The sequence below is a fragment of the Aulonocara stuartgranti genome (genome assembly GCF_965226115.1).
Source record: "Aulonocara stuartgranti genome assembly, chromosome: 2".
Classification (NCBI taxonomy): Eukaryota; Metazoa; Chordata; class Actinopteri; order Cichliformes; family Cichlidae; genus Aulonocara; species Aulonocara stuartgranti.
In genome coordinates, this window is record NC_138940.1 from 8033759 (window position 1) to 8057899 (window position 24141).

Sequence of the window (24141 nt, forward strand, 5' to 3'; positions counted from 1 at the left end):
GAAGAGAGAACATAAAAGAGAACATAAAAGATTAAAGGACTTGTTAAAATGCAAATTTGTACTTACACAGGAGAAGACCCCATCTCAGCTGCTGTTAAAATATCGGGAGGGGTGAGAAGACAGTGACTCTGTAAATGTAAATGAAAGATTTGTAGGAAAAGTTGCATTTAAACAGTTGATTAACACAGAGTGCAAAATTCAAGCATATTTAAGCCATTTTCATGATTTTTCACAACTGTACTGCAGTGGTGATTTCATATACTGTATCTATATACTTCAAACTGACATTCCTGCTTTTTCATCACGTGAAATGTTATCACATCAGATGTCACTGTGCTAAAAAACAACTGAAAAATGATCTAGCCAATTTGGGATTTAGTCTTTTGTAAACGTGATTTGTTCTTGTCACTTTTAAGTTCACTTTTAAGAGTGCTTAGCACTGTCACATTGCAGCAAGAATTAACATATTTTCGCTGCATCTGCAAGGGTTTCCTCTGGGGCCTCCAGTTTCCTCCCACAGTCCAAAGAATTGTATGTTTGGTTAATCAGTGCACTATTTGCCCATATGTGTATTTGCTGCGTAGGAATAGGCCACACATGTGCATTGTTGTGTAAATCACTTTGAGTGGTTAGTAAGACCAGACGAGCGCTCTACAAATGGCATTTCATTCGTGACAACAGCCTAATTTTTCCATCTGCGCGTCAAAACGATTGGCCGATCAAACTATCACACGCAGATTTAGAACCAGAGTTGTCTTCTTTTTATGTGCTGAAGAGCAGTTTCAAGCACTTTATCCACAACTTAAGCACTTTTCAAACCTTGAAAATGCCACGTTACTGTCAGGGTTCCTGGGTCGTTGACCCAGTGTTTTCAGTTTTGTCACATTTAGTTTATTATGCCACTTCAATGTTGTTCTCACTTCCTGTTTTTCTGTGTCAGTTCGTCTCTTGTGTCGTTAGCCAGATTATGTTCAGCTGTGTACTCACCGGTCTCTCATTATCCTCCTCATCAGTCTGCGTATTTAAGTCCTCAGTTTACCTCAGTTTACCTCAGTTCGGTGTCGTGTCATTGATGTTGTCTTGACGTCATTCCTGTGCTAGTCAGTCATTCAGCCAGCCAGCCCTCCATTTCATGTTCTGTTCATCCACTCTCTATAATAAACACGGCCTTCAGTTTGTCACCCATCAATGAGTCCTGCGTCTGAGTCCTCTTTTCCTTCGCTCCACACCACGACTCCTGACAGTTAAAATACCAAGCAGTTTTTATTTACAGCACATGTACAAAGTGTATGCCAAGAAGTACTTTTCTTAACCCTCTTCCAGCTTATGGAAGGCAAAAGACTCGTAAACGGTAACAAAGTTTAAGGAATATAAAATTATAATATATTATAATTATCTTTCTTTAAGTCTCAATTGAAGCAGTGGCATCTTTTTCCTCTTGTCCTTTAATTTCATGTGGTTTTCATAGTCATTATAAGCAGTAACTGCTGAAGACAGCTTTGGCAGTCTTTCTGTTTATTCCTATTCTTCATTGACATTGTCACCTCAAATACACTTTAGCTATGTACCAGCTCACTCTGTCAACCACTGCATGTGCCTTAATATGACTAAAAGTCAAAAATATTAAAAATTAATGTTTTTTAAGGTATAACTTCCTAAATATGTATGGACTATAACTTATTTCTTTTTTGTTTTTCTGCAGTCACTACCATTGTCTGCAGTGAACACTTTTGATTCGCAAATTCATCACATTAAAGGAAAATGTGTCTCCTTATCTCAGAGTGAACATAACTGAAATCTTAAGCCCACATTCAATCTCCCAGCACAAAAGATTAGCTTGCCTAAAGGTAGTACTTAGCGTAGCCCTGAAAAATGATATGCACCAGCTCTATAATTTAAAGGTAGATTTCAAGAAGGGGGACTACTGCTCCTTCTTCAGCAGTAATGACCATAATGCCTTGTTAACCTCTTCACAAGAGGTTACATACCCATATGACGTTGCCCTTAAGTCATCCAAATGGCTGGTATCAGGACAGCCATGGTTTTTATCTTGTATAGTTTGGTATTCATTCTTTCTTGAAAATTTCCAAGAAAGAACAAATTGGGAACATTTAGAAGTTACATCTACTTTTAATGATGAAGCATGATTTAATCCTCACTTTTAGATTGAAGAATTGAGACTCATTATGCATATGTGTGTGCATGTGTGTGCGAAACATTTCCTGTTTTGGTGATAACCCATCAAACCCTTGTGATTCATTTTCTGTCAAGTAATGATCCAAATCAACTACCAAGAAAAAAATAAATACATCTGAAAAGATAAATTATTGCCATCTATATTCTCTGTGACCTTTTCATGCACCTTGTGTTCACTTCTCTCCAACAAGCACATTTCAGAGGCCCCAAGCCTGTTGCATGAACTCTGACCCTTGAACTGGAACGCGAGAGGCTTACACGAGCTAGCACGGCCGATGAGAAACTCAACACCGGCCTGCTTCGACAGAATTTTTGAGCTTCACATTCACGTCGCCTCCATGCACCTTCCCCTGCTTAGAGCTCACTAATCCATTGACCCACCAAACACACCCATTGTAAAGACTTTCAGGGTCAGATAGGTGTCAGTGCAAACTTCATAAACATATTTAGAAAATGGCATCTATATATATGTTTTTAGCAAAAAGAAATTCAGCATAGATTTGTGAGAATTCAGGATGTGAAAGTTTCCTATCTGTTTATTTTTGTTTGAAAAGTTTAGGGGACATCTCAGATAAGAACTTCAGCTATCAGACAGACAGTGCCTTAAACTGTCTTTTCGCTTTGTGAAGCACTTCCAACTATCTGTGTGGTGTCTTGCTGACCTCAAGTCACTTAAGAAACTACATAAACAAAAAATCTTCAAACACAAAATGGAGGATTTGGTCATGAGGAAAGCGAGTCAGTACGTGTAGGAAAATATCATATTTAGTGGTGGATTAAATATAAAAAAATGACCTATCACAATACATACTACATGCTTTCATAGAACTATTTAAGTCTACATGATGTGAAACTAGCTTTAGTCCTCAGATGCACCTGTGGGACAGCAGTTTCTTAAAAGGGGCGCGACTGTGAAGGGTCACTTTATCATGGGTGGCTTCACATTTGTACTTTGTGGTGATTAGGTGAAAGAGAACACCTGCAGTATTACATGGGAATGGCCCTTCTATATGGCTGAGGCATCAATGTTATTAAAAATCTATGGAGCATGGCTCCGTTACCAAGTGTATCCACAAAATTGCATTTTTCACAATGAAGAAAGGAAGTCTTGGCAGCAGACACATTGTACTTGAAAGAATTTTGTTTTAAGTGGCCATGCTTCATAAAACATAGCAAAAAAGATGAATCAAAGTGTAAATTGATGTAAGAAAAAAACAACTTCTATTATTTTCCATAACAGCAGCCAGCTATTTAATTGTCTGTCAGCTGAAGGTGAACCGCTGCCACTGAGACCTGTAAAACTCTAATATATGTAATATATATGCACATGTGGTGCAAACCTCCCCCTCTCTTTCTTCATCTTAGTGACACATGGCACACATAACCAGACATCAACCAATTTTTCTAAGCTTTTTTTCTTCCTTTCTTTTAGGTTTCCTTTTATGGCACGTTTTCATGCTTTGCCACACATTCACTGAGGGTTGACTGCCTTTATGGGCCCCATATTTTCAGGGAAATTTGTCTTCAGAGCAAAAGTGATATTGCTGTCTCATTCAGTGGCTGAAAGCCTCATAAAATACTCTTCTTCTGTTTCTAACCATAACCATATTCTGACTCACATTAACCCACACCTTAGTGTCTAGTTACCTAAGACCAGCATTGTTTACGTTTGTCTAGGTAAGACTTTTACACATTATACCCTACAACATTTCTTGTCTTAGATAACAGCGGCAACAATCTGAGCTGTTTAGCAAAAGCTGAGTGCTGGTAGGCTTACTTTAAAGCATGATATAGCTGACTGTGTACAGCACTTGCATTAGGCTTTGTGATGGTTCAAACAATGGGCAAAATGCTTAACAGTAAATTAAAACATATTCCTGTGAATCCCTTGACTTCAAAATAAGAACTTCAAGAATTTTTAGATTTGCAGCAAAGGGGTCAGGACAAAAGATATGAGGATCGTGCCACTGTGCTTCACCTTGGAGCCTCTTTATACATGCTTCCCAAGCCCCGCCAGCAAACATCAATCAGCAGGATTCCTGCAACAGGATTCCTATTAGTATTTGAAATAAAGCTCTGTCAAAAGGCAGAAATGAAAGGTATGCTGGGTGGGATGGGATGAGATGAAACTGGATATACAGGGTAGCGTGTCAGAACAACCTGCCTTTCACTGTCAGGAAGTGGGAGTAGAGGAATGGTGGTCATGGAGGGTCAGATGGGGTGTTTGTGTCTCAAAGAGGAAAGGGGAGGTTAAAGGTTGTGAGAAATGAGGGCACTACTTGAGAAGCACTTCCTTTGTCATTATTGCTGGCTGTTTCTTAGGACCTTGAATAGATACCATTGGTTGTTTGCCAGTGACATATAACATTTTTTCACCTTAACCTAACCTGTAAATATTCAACCATTTATACAGCCATTTTCTTTCACTTATCTGGCCATTTTCACTAGCTGTCACAGGGCGAAAGGTGGGGTAGACCCTGGAGAGGTTGGGAGTCTAAGGCTACGTCCACACTAATATGTTTTCGTTTGAAAACGGATCGTTTTCTCTCCGTTTTGGCCTCCTGTCCACACTGAGACGGCGTTTTCTCTCAAGGAGATTTGAAAATGCAGATTTCGCGTCACAGTGTGGACAGCAAAAACTGAGACTTTTTTCAAAACGATGACACATTTTAGTCATGTGATGCAGTCATGTGACCAATTAAACTAAGATAGTGGAGGGCATTATACAGCAGTTGTTTTGTTTGCTCTGAATTTTGACAGCCCTGTTAAAGATTAATCAGGAAGTACATGCTCCAGATAGCTTTTCTTCAAATTCTCTCACTCGCTTTTGCAACTTTGTACTTTTGTGTTACTCGCAGCAACAACTCCACCTCATTGTTAGGCCATTTAAAAAACTCGGTGCTTTTCCTCAACATTTTGCCGCGACGTTTCAAAGAGCCGAAAAGTAAATAAGCGGCAGGCAGAAATGAGGCAGGTCGAATCTTCACACATGCGCAGCACTGGAACATAAGCGTTTTCGGCCGTTTCAATGTGGACGCTCAACTCTGTGAAAACAACTAAAAACGACAGTGTCAACACGGAGAGTTTTCACACAAAAACGCAATTTTCAAATTTATCCGGGCTAGTGTGGACGTAGCCTGAGTCAGAGTACCAAGAGACAAACCACACTTGGACAGGCATACTCTACACAGAAAGGCCCCAAGTGGCAAGTGGATTCAACCCCAGGATCTTCTTGTGTTTTAACCCAAAACATCTGGTTTGACAGTATGGACACTTACGTGTACAGAAGAGGTGTTGTCAAGAATGTAATTTAGGGACTTAGAAACACAAAGAAGATGGATCAGATAACAATGAAGCTCCCATTAGCTCCTGATTTTTCTTTCAGTTAGGTATTGAAACAAAACTCACGATTATGAAGCTACTCAACTGGGCGGTTAATCGAGAGTCTTTTACAGAAGGGTACAGTTTGCTTTGTTTTCTGTTTTAGTTTATCATAACAGTGACAAACCCATCTTCATGTCACCATTGTCATGGGTAAGAAAAGGACAAAACACTGATATTTAGCATATTTGACGTAGACATGGGTAGCTGTTGGTGGGGGTGTTGCTATCAAGGAGATGCTGGGAGATGCACAGCAAGGGAGATTGTAAAAAGTCAAAGGTGAGAAAAGAAAATCGAAGGAGTGACACAAAGAGAAACAAATCCCAGTGAGCGCAAACTTTGACATCCCTTTTCTCACTTTAGACTGAGATGTCAGTCTTAGGCTACATGCTGTTTCCCGAGACATGAGTGACAGAATTCAGAGGACAGAGCTAATCCCCCTTCAAGCTGGAGAGTGAAGATCCAAAAGCTGATGTTTTAAGTTGAACAAGTATTAGTGTCTACATTGTACTAAACAGTGTAAAAACAAGATCACACACTTGAATTCAACATAGAAAATATGAACGAAAGAGAAATAAAGTTAAATAGTTTGAGAGTAACGAGACGGACTGTATTCTTCAGTGGAAGCTTTCATAGGAGAGACTTGCTGTAAAACATCTGTTTCAGATCGGAGGGAGCTCCGTTTTGTGTGTGTGTGTGCAGACATGGTGTGTGATCTAGAAGGGAGAAAAAAGAGAAAGAGGGAAAGATAGCAGTTGTAAAACTGAGAGATAAAGTGTATGTGTTTTGGTGTGTGTTGACAGTCCAAATCAGGAACTATGAATCAAGATCTCGGGGCACTACTGGAAGGCTTCTCTCTCACTCTGTCAAGAGAAAGCATTCCACATGGTGGCTAATTTCTCTAATTATCTTCATGTGAAATGGTTGCCAGATGACAACAACAGGAAATCACACTCACTCGATAACATTATCACTTACAATACCATTTCACAACCTTGAAAATACCCCAAATCAGAACACAGTCTTGTGTGTAATTGCAGTTTGGTTTAACAAATACTCTGAGATAAATGACCATATACAGGCGACTGGTAGTCCCAGAACTCTGATATGATCCATTGCATCATATCAGGAGCAGGATACGTGTCACAGATATATACTTCGAAATCATTTATGCAGATTGCTGTCAAGGCTTAGTTAATCGTAGGCACAAAACCAATTTTGTAAGGTTAAGGAAAAAGTCACGAAAGTCATGGTCAGGGGTAAAAAAGTGCTGTGTTTGGTTTAAGAACTTCTTGCTTGATAAACGCCCTAGCAAATTTTCCTAACAGGCTGTAGTTAAGAGAAAATGCTGATAATCATTGTGTAACAGGAAATAAATTGGTGAACCATGTTAACAACCGGTATAATGTCGATCAACCCACCCACCCTGCATGCCCCATAAGTGGATTTCGTTTACACCGTTACCTCATTTTATTCTTTGTTCAAATCCATAAATATAGTACTACTGCTAGAGTTTAATGAAAAATGGCAGGAAAGAGTTTCTTCATTTTCCTATACAGTGCCCATATACTCGGAGCTACTACATTTCAATTATACAACACAAGAAAAACAAAATCTGCTAAAAATATCAACCACTGAGTTCAATGTTTGTAAAAGTTTAAAAAAATATGACAATTTTTCCTTTAACAGTTATCAGTAAACTCAGCATTAGTGTGCTGCAAGCACAAAGGAATGTTTGTTTGCTGAAAATAACTCACTTCAAAATCACTCCATGAGAAGACAGGTGCTTTCCCTAACAAAATACGCCAAAGTGCCTTTACTGCGGGGTCAAGACCTTTTAAGGGTCACAGCAATGTTTTTCAAAAGTGCCTGCCTGGACTGTAGCAAGGTTTCGGATTAGGCATTCTCAGTTGCAGGCCCTGTCTGCTAAGCAGCTGTTTGGGATCAGATGCGAGCCCTGTGTGTCCATGCGAGGCTCAGCAAACCCCTCCGATTAGTCCCAGTAGAACCAAGACCACTGGTGCATTCCAGCAACTTGATCTCATGCAATTTCATCACCAGCGGTGGTAGATGGGCTCATCTGGAAAAATATAATTGTTTATCCGTGGTAGCATTTGCCTTAACTTTAGAGCTCGAATAGGCTGCTATTGAAAGTGACTTTCCCTACTGTAGACGTAATGAGATTTGAAAAGACTTAGTGCACTGCAGTAGGTAATGTCATACAGTAAGTGACTAGAGACAGTAAATACAGTCATATGAAAAGAGTGGAGGAACTCTTCTTTGCAAAATTGTTTCAGTTCATTGAGATTGAGGGAGCAGTTCCCTTGAGTTTTTTATTTTTTGGGCATTCGCTGCTGTGTTTGGGGTCATTGTTCCATTGTTCCAACCTGCTTTTGGCCAAACTTTAGCTGTCAGACAGATGGCCTCACATTTGACTCTCAGATACTTTAGTATGCATAACAGTTTGTGGTTGAGTCAATAGCTGCAAGGTTCCCAGGCTGCGAAACAAGCCAAATCACCAACCCCCCATAACCATTGTGCTTGACAGTTGGTATGAGGTGTTTGTGCTGATATGCTGTGTTTGGTTATCGCCAAATGTACTACTGTGCATTATGGCCTTGTCTGTCCAAAGCACGTTATTCCAGAAATCTTGTGGTTTATTCAGATGAACCTTTGCAGACCTAAGACAGAGAACAACATTCAGAGAGAAGAGGCTTTCTCCTGACACCCGTTACAAACAAACCATACTTGTGCTATCATGAACTTTAGCATTTAAGATGCCAACAGAGGCCTGTAGAGGCTCAGATGTAGCTCTTGGATTTTCTGCAATTTCTCCAAGCACTGCACATTTGCTGGGATGCCCAATACTAGAGGGAATAGGGAACTGTACTAAAACTCACCCGAATTATCCAGACCATCAAACTCCCCTGTGTGTTTTTGCAGAAGCAATTAATAAATGCCTTTGATTAGCTACTCCTGGCTGCTACTTACCCTCTCTTTCTTTTTACACATAAAAATATCACAAACAAACAAACAGCTTCTGTGTGTGGGGAAGTAAAATAAACCTCTGACCACTAAAAGAAAAATGTTTAATAGCTGTATTTTTAAGTGTTTTTTTAAACACTATAAATCATCAAGATTAATATAATTATTATCAAAGTTTTTCTATAAGGAGAAGGGATGGAATGAGATTAACAGACCTTAAAATACAAAAACTTAACAACATAATTCACCTATCTTGCACATGTCAAATTTTTAAATACCATAATATAATTTTATTTATTTTTATTTACCTTAGTTACTTATCTAAGTCATGTAGTTCTGCCAGCATGCTTTTGATTTTTGAACCGCACAACTGTGTCTGTCATCAATAAAAGTATAAGCAACAAATGCAAATCAGCCCTTAACTCGAGTGAAATCCATAAAAAATTAGCATTTTGGGTAGCGAGCACATGTTTAACTTTATCCTCATCTGTCTTTGTAGCAGCATACACAGTACAACCAGAGCACAAATGATTTATAGCTGCAAACATTTGGAGCAGGTGGTGCCTTGACCCCACTTTACTTAACCCTTCTCTCTATTTCTGCCTGTTTCCCTTTTTCACGTGTCCTCCCATCTTATAAATTGGGTGCCTTTCAACTTTTTCAACCATAAACAGACAAAATGAAAGATAACGTGCAAATGCAAAGTAATGTTATCAAATCCCTACACCCGCTTTTCATCTCGATTGGCAACTTATATTCACAGTGCTATTTTACATAAGTTAACAGCTTCTTTTTCTTTACTTTTTGAGTAAGAATAATTTTGTTTTCCCTCACGATAAAAGGCAAACAAATTGATTGCAATGGAAAGAGAAAGGACAGGAGAGAAAACAGAGAGGCGAAATGGGAATCCGAAAGCGCATGAATGCCGAGCGCAGCTGCAGAATGGCATTTCATTGGGATCTGTCAGCTCAACTCTGATTGGTCTGACATTGCTAATCCCTCCAGATGTTCAGCATTAACTGATGAGTGCGTGACTGTTTCATGCGGGACAAAACGGGGAGAGACTCTGAGGCTGCCGTGGCTGGCAGGCCCAGGGTAAACAGGGCCTCTCAGGGACCACTGTCCATGGGATTTGGAGAGATTTGGAGGACAGGATGATCCGACATCCGGGAATTAGGTGGCACAGAGTGCAGATTGTGTCAACAACTTGGGACAGAGGTTTCACACATGACTTCCCGTCCCCCCGCAATCTACAAATTAGATGGTTTGTTTGGTTAGTTAAAGAAATGTCAGACTAATGTAAAGAACATCACTTTGTCCTATTGCAGACAGTATGGGAATGCATGAACTGCACATAACAACATCAACATAATTCTTTGAGCACAAGATTTTACCCCCATTTTCTCCAATTCTTTGATAGTTAATAGTAAATCATATTTATGTTGTATATTTATCTAACTCCATATTTTGACAACTAAGAACGTCCCTGGAGCAAACATGAGACATGGGCCCCTTTTAATACCTCTCACTGTTTCCTTCAAATATGTCGTATATCATTGTTTAAGTAAACAAACTGATGTGTTGACATGTGAGCCTATTATAAACATAAATGTAAAATGCATGTTCACCGTGAGGCACGACATATAGCATGTACAGGGAAATGAGCCCCAGAAGCAATGTTTATCTTCCTAGTAATCCTGTCGTTTGCCATGGATAAAAACTGTCTGAAGCAAGTGTTTTCTAAAAATGTCTACTGACTTTAAATGGTGGCGTTGATATGGATCAATAATGAAGCTGAGCAAGAAAGTAAAACAAGAGAGCGGATGTTAGTTGTGGTCAGCGGGACCAGGGTGCAAAAGAAAATTTGATGTACTGCCTGTTGTGCAGCTGAAGCTGGTAATGGGATTCAGACTGGTAATGGGAAAAGCTTGGAGGGGCTGGTGCTATTTAACAGGTTTATCAGCAGCTCTGATAAAAGCAACTATTGTGCATTTTAAACACCAGGCAATTTGTTATAATTCTTATAACTGCTTATCAGATGCCAAGATTTAAACAGTAATGTGTGTGTATTTGTGCAGCATTCTCTCTTACTTATACTGTTTTGGTGAAGCTCCATTATACATCGTGTAACAGTAACTGGATTGTACAGCATACTGATAGCTGGAAAATGAAAAATGTGGTTTTAATTTCTTCCATTTTTTTCAAAACCACCAGGAAACTTTGGGGTGTCTCCTGCAGATCTTCACCCTTTAAAACACTATTAGACCATATTTGTTCAGCAGTTTTGAATTATGTGAAAATATGGCTACCACTTCAAAGTCATTATCCTGTTGAAACATAATGTAATATGTCCGTCAGTAGGATTTACATACTTTTCATAGTTACAGAATATACAAGTGGAAGTTGTATAAAGAGAGCAGTGCTTATCACAAGTGTAGGGAGTTACTGTGAATATGCAAATGTATAAAATGGTCAAAATTCCTATCAAGGAAAGCTTGACAGGTCCACGCTGCTCATGGTGATTGCTCTGAAGACATCTTTTAAATCTGGGCTTGTTTTTTAAGCAACATACTTCATATGGCTGTCATGACAGGCCTGTCTTCCTTTTTTGCTCTAAAATAGACGAGGAGAATGGAAGCAGCTGCACTCGGGCCCCTCTGGGATCCATGCCGAAATGAAACTATCAAATGCCTCCGGACCGAGGACAGATTTCTTAATGTGTGAAAGCTGCACTGTGTTCACAGACATGTTTTGTCTTCACTTTTGGACTTGTTAATACAAACGTTTTTTTCTTCTAGTCCATATCGGTGTGGGGTTATTAAGCAAAAAGGGGGAGTGGTGGTTGTTCTATTGGGAAATCAATTGGTTAAAATAACTTTGCAAGTCCTTGGCAAAGCCAAGAGGGAAGGCTGTTGGTTGGGTGGTGTGAAGGGGTGAAGAAGTGGGTATGGCGTGAGTTGGGGGTTGCAGACTGTTCTGAAAAAGCTGGCGGGTTTCCGGCCCCCGCCTGAAATCCTGCCACAATTACTCTATTAGCATGCTCAGCTGTGCCTCTGTTTTTCTTTATTCAAGCAACTTATCACAACCGACAAGGCACATGAGGCCATCAGAAAAGGAGCCTGTCAGAGCCCCATTGTGGCCTCAGCCCTCAACCTCTCTGCCTTCATCCAGCCATTGACTCTCTGCTGTGGACAAGAGCCAGAGAAAAGCCAGAGGCATCATGGGAGCTGCAAGTGCACTTGTGGCACTGGCTCTGATTGACATAACTTTGGCAATGTGACTTCTGCTAAAAAATCAGCTTATCGGGAAGGGAAGAAATGTTTAAATGGGAATATATGTTATCAGATTTCTAGAGATCCAGAGTCAAAAATAAATCCTAGAATGCTGATCCTTTTCATCTGGACCTAGCGTTTTTTGAAACAGCTACATTCAGATGAACAAATCAACTTACCTGTACGATTTAACATGCATCAAGAAGTTAAGTGTCTTCAAAATGCATTTTGAGAAACTCCTGTTGTTGCAAAACGAAGGTTGTATTAGAAATCAGTCAGAAAACAGCCCTCCGCTCTATTAAACTTTAACCTCAGTAAACTCTTTCCTGATGAATTCATTGCTACTTTAAAGTCTTGCTGAATATGATATGTTTATTTTGTTAATTATGATTCCCATTAGTGTCTAGAATGATGATAACCTGCCCTAAATCAGGGCTTGTATAAAGGCACACTTACTTTGTCACTGACAAGTTAGCATGCGATGTTCTTCAAATTCAAAGTCAGATATAGTCGTGACATTTGGTTTAAAAAAAGTTAAAATGGCAACATTGATAATACTCAGCTTGAGGCTTCAAAAACAGAACTAGAATAGAAATTGTTATTGATTTATTTTTCAAAAAACAGAGTCTACATTTTGCTGATCTGGTGGTGTTGAAGTAAAGAAGGGTGTAATTCAATTTTGACCTTGTTATATGCTATATAATAATATACATTTTTAAAAACATGAATGCGATGACTAGGGATGGGTATTGATAAGATTTTCATGATTCCGATTCCATTTTCGATTCTGTTTAACGATTCGATTCTTTATCGATTCTCTTATCGATTCTTTTTAAAAAAGGAGAACACTAAGTTTGATTAGCTTAGAACTTTGTTTTATATCTTCTCTTTGAACAAGATAGGCCATGTTACTCCTAAATTTCTTACAAACCCAACAGTGAGATCTTAAGAGATCCACGGCCTAAGGCTCTTCAATGGGTGTCACAGGGTCCCCAGGAAAAAAAATTGTAAATGTAAAATAATAAAATAAATATTCTTCTGTAGCAATAACAAAGTATAACATAAATTATTCAGTAGCAATTACACAAGAATATCCAGTAATGTCCCTGCCTACAATTAAACACATTCACTTACCGAAAATTGGGGGCATCTGCTGTGGCAAATGGGTTCAAGCCTTTTACCACAAACTTAGTCACTGCTTGGTGACATTCGTCTATCCTGGCCTGAAAGGAGACGCTACCGGACTGCAGCGAGAACTGCCAGCATCTGAGCCAGCCAGACTCTTTCTGTCTCTCTCATCATGGTCCCCTAAATGCACAGTAATGGCAGGTTTTGTAATAAGGCAGATCGTGCTAACATAATATACACTGTTAGTTGATTATTTACCTGCTGCATTAACGGGAGAGGACGTGCAAACGTTACTGCTGCTGGGTTGAGATTCACGAGTCCGGAGCGGAATTAAAAACACGACATTCATTTAAGGTCATCACGTGTTTTGTGAGCAAATGCTTTTGCATATTCGTAGTGTTTCCTCCCTTAAATGAAATATCTACTTTGCAAGTATTGCAAGTTGCCCTGTTGTCATCCGTTCTCGTAAAGTATAACCAAACTTTTGAGTGTTTGAGCCGCTTACGCGCCGTGTTTCCTGCCAGGTAAATGACGCTCCGCAACGTGGTGACGTCATTCGGGGCGACTGGAATCGATAAGGGAATCGTTTGCAAAAATGGCAAACAATTCCAAGGAATTGAAACAGTGGTTTTCGATACCCATCCCTAGCGATGACTCTAATAGGCATTTTTCTACGATTAATGTTCTTGGAATATGAAGTATAATCTAAAATAATTAAGTCCTTTCTGCATATCTGGTAAACACAGATGTCTCATGCTATTAGACGCTGAACTGTTGAGCTGATAGGTTAAAAAAAAGAATATTTGACATTATATAAAGCTTTTACTGTATTATTCTACAGGGTGGGCCATTCATATGGATACACCGTAATAAAATGGGAATGGCTGGTGATATTAAAGTCCTGTTTGTGGCACATTACTATATGTGAGGGGGCAAACTCCTCAAGATGGGTGGTGACCATGGTGGCCATTTAGAAGTCGGCCATCTTGGATACAACTTTTGTTTTTTTCAATAGGAAGAGGGCCATGTGACACATCAAACTTATTTGTAATGTCACAAGAAAAAAAATGGTGTGCTTGGTTTCAACGTAACTTTATTCTTTCATGAGTTATTTACAAGTTTCTGACCACTTCTAAAATGGTGGTGCCCATTGTGTTGGATTGTCAATGCAACCCTCTTCTCCCACTCTTCACACACTGATAGCAACACCGCAGGAGAAATGCCAGCACAGGCATCCAGTATCCGTAGTTTCAGGTGCTGCATATCTCGTATCTTCACACCATAGACAATTGCCTTCAGATGACCCCCAAAGATAAAAGTCTAAGGGGGTCAGATCGGGAGACCTTGGGGGCCATTCAACTGGCCCACGACGACCAATCCACTTTCCAGGAAACTGTTCATCTAGGAATGCTCGGACCTGGCACCCATAATGTGGTGGTGCACCATCTTGCTGGAAAAACTCAGGGAACGTGCCAGCTTCAGTGCACAAAGAGGGAAACACATCATGTAGCAATTTCAAATATCCAGTGGCCTTGAGGTTTCCATTGATGAAGAATGGACCCACTATCGTTGTACCCCATATACCACACCAAACCATCACTTTTGTTGTTCCAACAGTCTTGGAGGGATCAATCCAATGTGGGTTAGTGTCAGACCAATAGCGGTGGTTTTGTTTCTTAACTTCACCATTCACATAAAAGTTTGCCTCATCACTGAACAAAATCTTCTGCATGAACTGAGGGTCCTGTTCCAATTTTTGTTTTGCCCATTCTGCAAATTCTGTGCGCCGATCTGGGTCATCCTCGTTGAGATGCTGCAGTAGCTGGAGTTTGTAAGGGTGCCATTTGTGAGTAGCTAATATCCGCCGAAGGGATGTTCGACTAATGCCACTCTCCAGTGACATGTGACGAGTGCTACAGGCTCTAGCTGAATGAAGCTAGGACAGCCACTGATGTTTCTTCATTAGTGAGTTTTCTTGCATCCACATTTTGGCAAATCCAACGCTGAACCAGTTTCACGAAACTTAGCAAGCAGTTTGCTGACTGTAGCATGGGAGATGGGTGGTCTCGCAGGGTGTCTTGCATTGAAATCTGCTGCAATGACCCGGTTACTGCGTTCACCAGATATCAACACAATTTCGATCCGCTCCTCACGTGTTAACCTCTTCGACATGTCAATGGCTGTGAACAAAGAGAAACTTATAAATGACTCATGAAAAAATAAAGTTACGTTGAAACCAAGCACACCATTGTTTTTCATGTGACATTACCAATAAGTTTGATGTGTCACATGGCCCTCTTCCTATTGAAAAAAACAAAAGTTGTATCCAAGATGGCCGACTTCTAAATGGCCACCATGGTCACCACCCATCTTGAGGAGTTTGCCCCCTCACATATAGTAATGTGCCACAAACAGGACTTTAATATCACCAACCATTCCCATTTTATTACGGTGTATCTATATAAATGGCCCACCCTGTATATTTCAGTGTCAACAACTCTTTCTTATGGTTTCTTCTATGGTCGCTTCTTTTCTCTCATAGGAGTTTAAGTTCTCACCCTGTCAGCTCTACCCTTTCCGTAACACTAACCCTCTGCGTGTCTTCCCAAATGCATACATCAGAAAATGACTTAACTTTTTTCATAATAATACAAAATATTTGTTTATGTGTAAAACAATGGATAATATGTTTGTCTTGGAACACAATTCAAATGCTCTGTGCGTAACAAAGATATTGCCATCTTCAAAAGAATCTATTCATGAATGGTGAACAAAATTTTCCATGAGTTAAAGTTGTCTGAACAAAGCGACCCAAGAATTAAATCTGAAAATAAAAGGTGAAATTGTGGAATATTGTATTGCAGATTTGTGAAAAAGATACAACAGGTTATGCCTGTTCAGTGCTGTGTTAATGCCATCTGTTTCCTTGCAAGTTTAACATAATGTATCTGTGGGTGTGTCTTATATTTGTGCACGATTTTTTTTAAGGTATTAATAACTCACAATATAGTCTGACAGGGTATATAGGTGCTGTGCTTTTGTGTTGACTTCAATATTAATGAACATCCAATCATTTTAAGAAAAAGTACAATCACACACTTTATGTGTGGATCTTTTATTCATTCTGTGTTTATGGAAAATTTCTGCTTTGTCTTCCCATGGCAATGAGAACAGATGAAAGTGATGAGACATGTTGGAGAGAATCTGTTGTTATTGTTATGGTTAGGGGCATTCTCTTTTTGTTTCCTCTGTAAAGCGAGTTGCTCTCTGCAAAATGGGAAGTGTTTTTGAAACCAAAGGGGCAGAGAGAAAGACACATAAAAGGGAGTAGTTGCACAGAAGCAATTCGTGATAGGGCTCTTTATTTAGTAAGTTAGAAATAATTGGTCTGGTAGCATGATGTGACTTGTAAATGTTCAGAGCTGAGAAAAAGAGAAGACAAGCAGATAACCACAGGCTTTAGTTTGGATCAAACTTCACAGGTCAGAGAAGAAACAACAGATTAAACACTGTTATACTTTGTAATTCTGTTAAAAAAAAGCTAAACAGGTATAATTCTAATTATAATAGTTAATATAATAATACTTTGAACACAGCAGTTTTATTTTTGCAGAGCAGACAACTAAAAACAAACAAAAAAAGCACTTGACATGCATACAATTAGTCGTGCTTCTTTTCTAGTTTAAGTTTTCTTTGCAGTTTCCTGGAATTTGGTCAATTATCAGCTTTTATTGATTAGTTAACACTGCTTTTTATTATTATTATTTTAACTGGTTCAAATAAAGTTATGAGGGATAACATGACAGACTGCTTAAGAAATATAGAACTGAACTGTACATGATGGCTTTTTCAAGCAGAAAATTAGCACAGATGCCAGAACCTGCAAGTACACACCTAAACTTGGTAGTGTTTGTAATCTTCACTTGTGTCTTCATTCAAACATTTTTTGCATAATTTGATTCTCGAAGTGATCACATTAAATTATTGTCACGTTTTGGAGAAGCAAAATATGACAAGAATTCTTTTTTTTATGTAACATTATTTTTATAAGGCTTGTTCATTGGGCCTGTTGCATTCTGGATATACCTTGTCATGGCTGTATCTTTTTTTTTTTTTTTTTTTTTTTTTTTTGCCTGTCCCGTTTGGCTCTTTTGCCATCAGAATTGTTGTCTAAAGGCAAAGAAAGATGCCCAACGGATTTACTTTACCAAATTGACCATCCCAGCCTTGCCATAATGGTCCATTTGATTCACCTTTTATTGTTTATTTTATTTTCACTTACTGAACATGGGACAGACTTGACTGGGGGAAAGAAGGGGAGAAAGAAAGAGGGAAAGAGAAACAGCTGAGAAGAGGGACGGGGGAGAAGGGCAAAAACCAAAAACCAACAGAATGAGCAGAAAAAGAAAAAAAAGAAGAAAAAAAATGCATATATCAATCACCTGGGTCACCTGCTGAGAAAGAAAAAAGAAAACAAGCAGAAGAGAACAAGAGTAATAGAATAAACAACATCACAATGATATATGGGAATATGACAGTAAATACTAAATATTAAACATTATTGTGCAGCACATAAGATCAACAGAACACAGTGTGCTTTGAGGTAGGAGCCAAAAAGGGTGTAGTTTGTGGGTGTGATCACCCGTGTGTACACCTGTGAGCATGGACGCGCTTGTTTTTTGTTTTTTAAAAGGTTCCTTCATGTAATGATCTGCTAGAGGGTGTGGGGGGGCCACAGCCCCGTCCTCCAGGGCATGAAGCAGGTATGGAGGAGATCAAAACTCCAGACATCCAGAGGCCCCCAGAACACAAGAGACCAAAGAAGACCAACAGAGGGGCAGCCGCGCCACTGTCCCAGAAAGAGCTGAGGAGAGTCCCAGATGAGGGCTCACTAGGGTTGTAGTGGCTGTATCTAAAGCTACATCCACACTGGAAGCAGTTGGCAAGGCCCGAGATAAAGCTTTCTCAACCCCCATGCCTTAAGTGCCTGCTGATGAGAGTAAAGAATACCTTTGATTGACATATGATGTCAAGATAGAGATCCATACACAACTTTGGTTCCTACACAATATTTAGATTCCTATTATGGCCAAAGCAGTGGAACACAGAATTATAGAAGAGATGCTCATCATAGGTTTTACAGATTCAATTTAAAAGCCTTTCAAAGATAACAACTTAAAACATGTGTGTTTACATGACCATCACTGAGACTTATCAGCCAATCTACTCCAAGGCAGCATTGATCACAAAGATGCTAGGCTACAAGATGAATAACCACAAGGAGCAGTACCCTCCATGGAGAAGTAGTATGGGTAACTGAAGGCTGGACTGTCCTTATCCCCATGGATCCCTAGAAAGGACTGGTCTCATCCAACTACTGGCCCTTAACCTGCCTCAGTACTACATGGAAGTTCCAGACATCATAGTAGCTAATATGAACAGGCTCATGGCTCAATACATGAGTGGATCACAGAAAGGAATTGGCAGGAATACCAGGAGGGTGAAATATCAGCTACTGGTAGACAGAGCAGTTGCCGGAGACTGCAAGAACAGACTGCCCAACCTGAGCACTGCCTGGATTGTATGCAAGAAAGGCCATGACTCAGTGCCCCACATATGGAACCTGGAATGCACAGAAATATACAACATCAGTGAGACCCTTAGCCTTCATCAGGAACTCAATAGGGATGGGGCAAACTACACTAGAGGTTAACTTCAAGCCAGTTGCACAAGTCACCACGAAGTGAGAGATTTACCAAGGAGATGCCCTTTCCCCACCTTTGTTTTGCACGGGCCTAAACCTCCTTAGTGAAGTCATTGTCAAGACTGGCTACAGATACCGACTATGGAATTGAACAATCATTCGCCTCCTCCTGTACATGATGGCATCAAGCTTGTCAAGAGTGAACAAAGCATCAGTCACTGATCTACACCACAGTAACGACATCGGAATACCATTTGGACCGGAGAAGTGTAGTCAGAAGGTAACAAAGAGCGAGAAGATAGTCAGAACTGAGGGGATCGAACTTCCAGATGGCAACATTGTAGACATTGACGACAGCTACAAGTACTTTGGAATCCCACAGGCAAATGGGAACCACAAAGAGGCCACAAGGACCAGCAAATATCTGCAGAGAGTAAGGCAAGTCCTGAGGAGTCAGCTGAATGTAAAGAATAAGATCCATACAATCAACATCTACGCCCTGCTGGGACAGTAAGTTGGCCAGGAGGAGGTAGAAGCCACCTCACATCAAGACAAGAAAGCTCCTGACCATGCATGGAGGGCTTCACCAAAAATCCAACACCCGAGGCTGAACACTGGTGAGTGTTAGAATAGCTGTTCAGAATGAGACCACAAACATTCATAAGAACATCAGGAAGATGGCCTCAACTGATCACATGCTTAGTGAATATCCAGGCAGCAGAAATCCGAGAATGAAGAGAAGCAAGATGAGGAACCATCATGGAAGGACAGGGGCCTGCACGGTATGCAGCACCAGCAGATAAAGGAATTGGCTAAAATCCATAAATCCTACCAGCTGGACTGAAAGTATTTTAGTATTTAGTATTTATTTATTTATTGTCATTGTCAAGAACAATGAAATTGCGTTTGGGGCTTCCATACAACCCAAAAAAAAGAAGAAAATAATAAATACCCCTTAAAACCCAAGTGTACATATTTAACCCAGTGTGACTCCAATGCAATAAGACAATCCTTAGCAATAATGTTCGTAGAAATTCAGACAAAGACCTGAGAAACATGACAAAATACAACAATGCAACCCATTCAATATTATTGTACTGTGAGATATGATATCAGATATGATAGTTATCTATTTAAGAAAGGGGGGGGGGGGGGCAGGAGGGGGAAGAGAATAAAGATATGATGCACCAATGCAGACCAGTTCATTGCTATTAAGAAGTTGGATATGGTTATTGTCCGTGAGAGGGGGGCAGAGAGTTCAGGAGCCTCACAGCCTGTGGATACAGGCTGTTGGCCAGTCTGGATGTTCTGGCCTGTATAGACCTGTACCTTCTCCCTGAGGGCAGCAGATGGAAAAGGTGGCGCGCAGGGTGATGTTGGTCCCGCAGGATACTGTGCACCCTCCTCAGACAGCGAGTGGGGAAGATATTACTGATCTCTGGCAGACTTGTTCCAATAATTCTGCCAGCTTCTTTCACCACCCGCTGGAGTGCTTGCTGATCGGCCTTGGTGCAGCTGGGGAACCACACAGAGGCACTAATCATGGCATCACAGGAACAAACTCCAGGTACAAAATCCATAGAGGCTACTACACCTGGCAAGACCTTAGGCAAGAGGCTAGAAGTCCGGATATATATAGAACACCATAACCATGTGGCTGGTATAGTATATAGGACCATCTGTGCCAACCATGGCCTGGAAATCCCGAGGTCAAAACAGGATTTGCCCCTAGAGTGGTTAAGAATGACTGAGCTAAGATCCTGTGGGACTTCCACATGCAGATAGACAAACTGGTGATGGCTAACCAACTCGACATAGTAGTGGTGGACAAGCAGAAGAAGGCGGCCGTGGTGATAGATGTAGCTATACCAAGTGATAGCCACACCAGGAAGAAGGACCTGGAGAAGTAACAATGGCTGAGACAAGAACTTGAGAAGATGTGGAGGGTGAAGGTAACAGTGGTCCCAGTGGTAATCGGAGCACTTGGTGCAGTGACCCCCAAGCTAGTCGTGTGGCTCTGGCAGATCCCAGGAACAATAACTGAGATTTCTGTCGAGAAGAGCGCATCCCAAGGAAGAGCAAAGATACCTCCCTGGACCCTCAAGCCCTCAGGCCTCCGATAAAGGACCTGAGCTGGTAGAGGACCAGAGGATAACAACAGGGGCAAAATGGGAATTTTTTTTTTCTTTTTTCATACAGAACCTGTAAACTTTATCTAACACAACCCTACTTTGTAACATCACTACAAAGACTACCCTCATGACTGTATTCTTCATGTCATATGACACTAAATGGAACATTTGACCTCACTGAATAAGACTTCATCACAGTTTCCAAAGAATGATAGCAAATTAGTATTTACAGTGAAAGCAGAGTACTTTATTCCCAACAGGATGTAAGATTTTCTGAGACAAATGTAGTGTTAAGCCCTGCTTTGCAAGTAAAGGCTGTTCTTACCCTTATATGTGCATGCATTCAAGAAGCTCCAAAACTGTATTAGCGTGTGTTGGGGGGTTGTTGCTGCCTCTCAATGACTTTAATGCTCGATTTAACTCTTACATCATTAGCTGGAGCCAGGCAAAGTTTAAAAGTTGAAATGGAAATTGAGCAATCTCGACATGCACCGTATTTCATTAATGTGACAAGCTGATAAAATGCCAGCGGGCATGCACTTGGCTGACAAGCAACACTCGTTACATTCCAACTGCATTAATTAACCCTGCCCGCAACAGAGGCCGATTGCAGTGCACAACAGTGGAGCCAGTCCCTACAGAAAACACACAATGTGGCATGTGAAGCACCATCAACACCTCCCTAAGTAAAACCTGTAGCTAAGAAATACATAACATGGCTGTCATTTCTCATGACAGGGCCAAACATGCTGGTTTTGGACAGGATTCAATAAGTCTTTGATTCTGCAAAAAAAAAAAAAAAAAGAAAGAAAGGGGGAAACACGTAGAGAAGTGAAACAAAATCACCATTTACAGTCTCTGACAGCCGGCAGATCTTTTTTTCTTTCTTTTTTTCATGTTTTCACTCCTTATGCCAGTAAGAAACTCACACTGGGAAACTGTTGTCTTGATCCTCAAAGCACTGCAAGTGTCGGGACCCATCAAACTGGCTCCCACAGATGACATGTTTTACCTTGGAGCAATGTAAGAAGGGAAGTGAAGGGCTGAAGAGAGATAGCTGTTATGTTCTCACACACATAAGCAAGTGTTCAGCATAAGTTAAACAGATTGAGTTAAACATGTTAAGAGTTTCCTGTTTTGCTTAAATACCAAAATTTCCCCTTTCCAAAACCATTAAAGACTTGCAACAATTTCACTCTCATTGGCTGAAGTACTCTTCTGGTGCACATTTGATTCACATCTCCACCCTACACTACCACTTTATTTAAAAAATACATTAAAAAATACTCACATTCTATATATATATATATATATATATATATATATATATATATATATATATATATATATATATATATATATATTAGGGGTGCAACAATACACAAAATTCACGGTTCGGTTCGGTTCGATACTTTGGTGTCACGGTTCGATATTTTTTCGATACAAAAAAATGTTCATGCCTTTTTAATTTGTCATTTATTAAAATTATAAATATATATTTTAACTCAAAAGTACAGTTTTTAAATTTAACCCTAACCCTTGTGCGCGTTTTTTATTTTGACAGCGAATGCGCACCTGCGGACCACTTATGTGCAGCCCTGGTTATTTAGCTCGTCATATTGCAGCCACAGAAATTCTTTTGTCCATGAAACCATAAAGCTGCACTTTCTTTTTGCCTTATAGTCTCATTTGTCATAACTTCTCCGTTTTGTGGTAAGCTTTTCTTTGGCTGTCACTTCTTCACCCCGACCTGTCTTATTTGGCTCAGCAGAACTAAAATATATATACTGCTACTTTTACACACGGACTCACATAAGCTCAGCGATTCTCTGCGCGATCAACCTCTCACATGTTTAAGCTTGCTGCGGGAGATTTCACTTGTCATGTTTGCATAGTAAGCTAACAATTAATAAGACTATGTCAGAGGAATTGGTGCACAAATTATCATCACTCACAGATCAGTGCTGTCATTGCAAAGTGAAAGCAAAAAAACAAGCGCAAATTCAAACGCGACTTCAATATGTCACATATTGACAGTGGCTCACCGATGCCAATGACATAATTACCCAGCTACATTTCTGAAAGAATGCAAAAGCATTGACATATATTTTTCCTACAATAGCCCGACGGGCAGGGAAGAGATAGATTTTTGTAGCCCGACTGGAAAGATCGCTAGCTCCAGGACGTCAGGCTAGCGATTTTGCAAGCCCTGTATCTGATTGAGGAATCACTCATCTTTGGAAAAGAGAGTTTATTACAGAGAAATGTCTCTTTCCAAAATAAAAGCTATACTATCCGCTTCTTCTGGGCTATATTCTCAGCAGCATAAGGAGAATCACGTGCTAACAGCTGTCTAAATGACTCGGCTAAAGTTAGTAGCATGCTTGTTGTTTTTGTCTTTGCACTAGGATGATGTCGGCGTAAATGTGCAGTCATATTCGTTGTGTTCCCACTAGTGCTTTCAGGTTAATCTCGTTGAAATGACCTTAACGCCACAACACGGCAAATCTCCGTTAACGAGCTACCGCCGATCGCCCCGTGCATGGGGCTAGACGGCCAACACGTTAACGAGCTAACTGCGCTAACACACTAGTTCACACCAATGTAATTAAGCATTGCATGGCACATCCAACATACTGTTTTACTTTAGTCCATGACTCGCTTACCTTCAGGGTCATACGTCACATGAAAACCAAAATAATTCCAAACGCCAGATCTGAATGAGAGTGGGGGAGGTCCATCTTGCAAGGAGAGCTTAACTTCTGTCTCGCTAGCTTGCCCTGCGCTCTTCCTCCTGACTATGCTGTCTGTGTTGAGCGCTCAGTGGATCTGCGCTCGACAGTGCAGCCTAGGCGGAGTAGTCGAACGCAGATTCACTGAGCGCTCAACACAGACAGCATCGTCAGAAGGAAAGTTGATAAAATAAATTACAAATGTTGTATTGTTTGATACATATGCGTACCGAACCGAAAGCACTGTATCGAACGGTTCAATATCGATACGAATATCGTTGCACCCCTAATATATATATATATATATATCTTTAAATTTCAGGCCTTAGTCACACAGTTGGTGATCTCCTGGTAACCACTGGTCACCAAGAAAGAAAATGTGCAATTACCCGGCTGGTTGCCAACTGGTTGCTGGCAGTGGCTGCTGGTTGCTGGCTGTCACTGGGTGAAATCTGTTGTAAATAAGGTGCAGCACCAAAAGCTTCTTTGTGATTGTGTTGCTAGCACATTTCTGCAGTCACTCGAAGGTTGCATAACAGATCCATTCTGCTTCAAAATAAAAGTTGTCTTACCTGAAACCTTCAGGTTTCAAAAGACAAAACTTTTTCTTT

At 40.3% G+C, this 24141-nt stretch overlaps 1 long non-coding RNA gene across 1 annotated transcript; it reads right to left on the bottom strand.

The window, feature by feature from the left end:
* Positions 1-535: 535 nt before the first annotated feature.
* LOC309691878 lies at positions 536-23805 on the bottom strand. The gene is made up of 3 exons (XR_014272136.1): positions 23465-23805; positions 21728-21810; positions 536-1237 (listed from the first exon to the last, which is right to left on the bottom strand). It is a non-coding gene; the product is annotated as an uncharacterized lncRNA (long non-coding RNA).
* Positions 23806-24141: the final 336 nt, after the last annotated feature.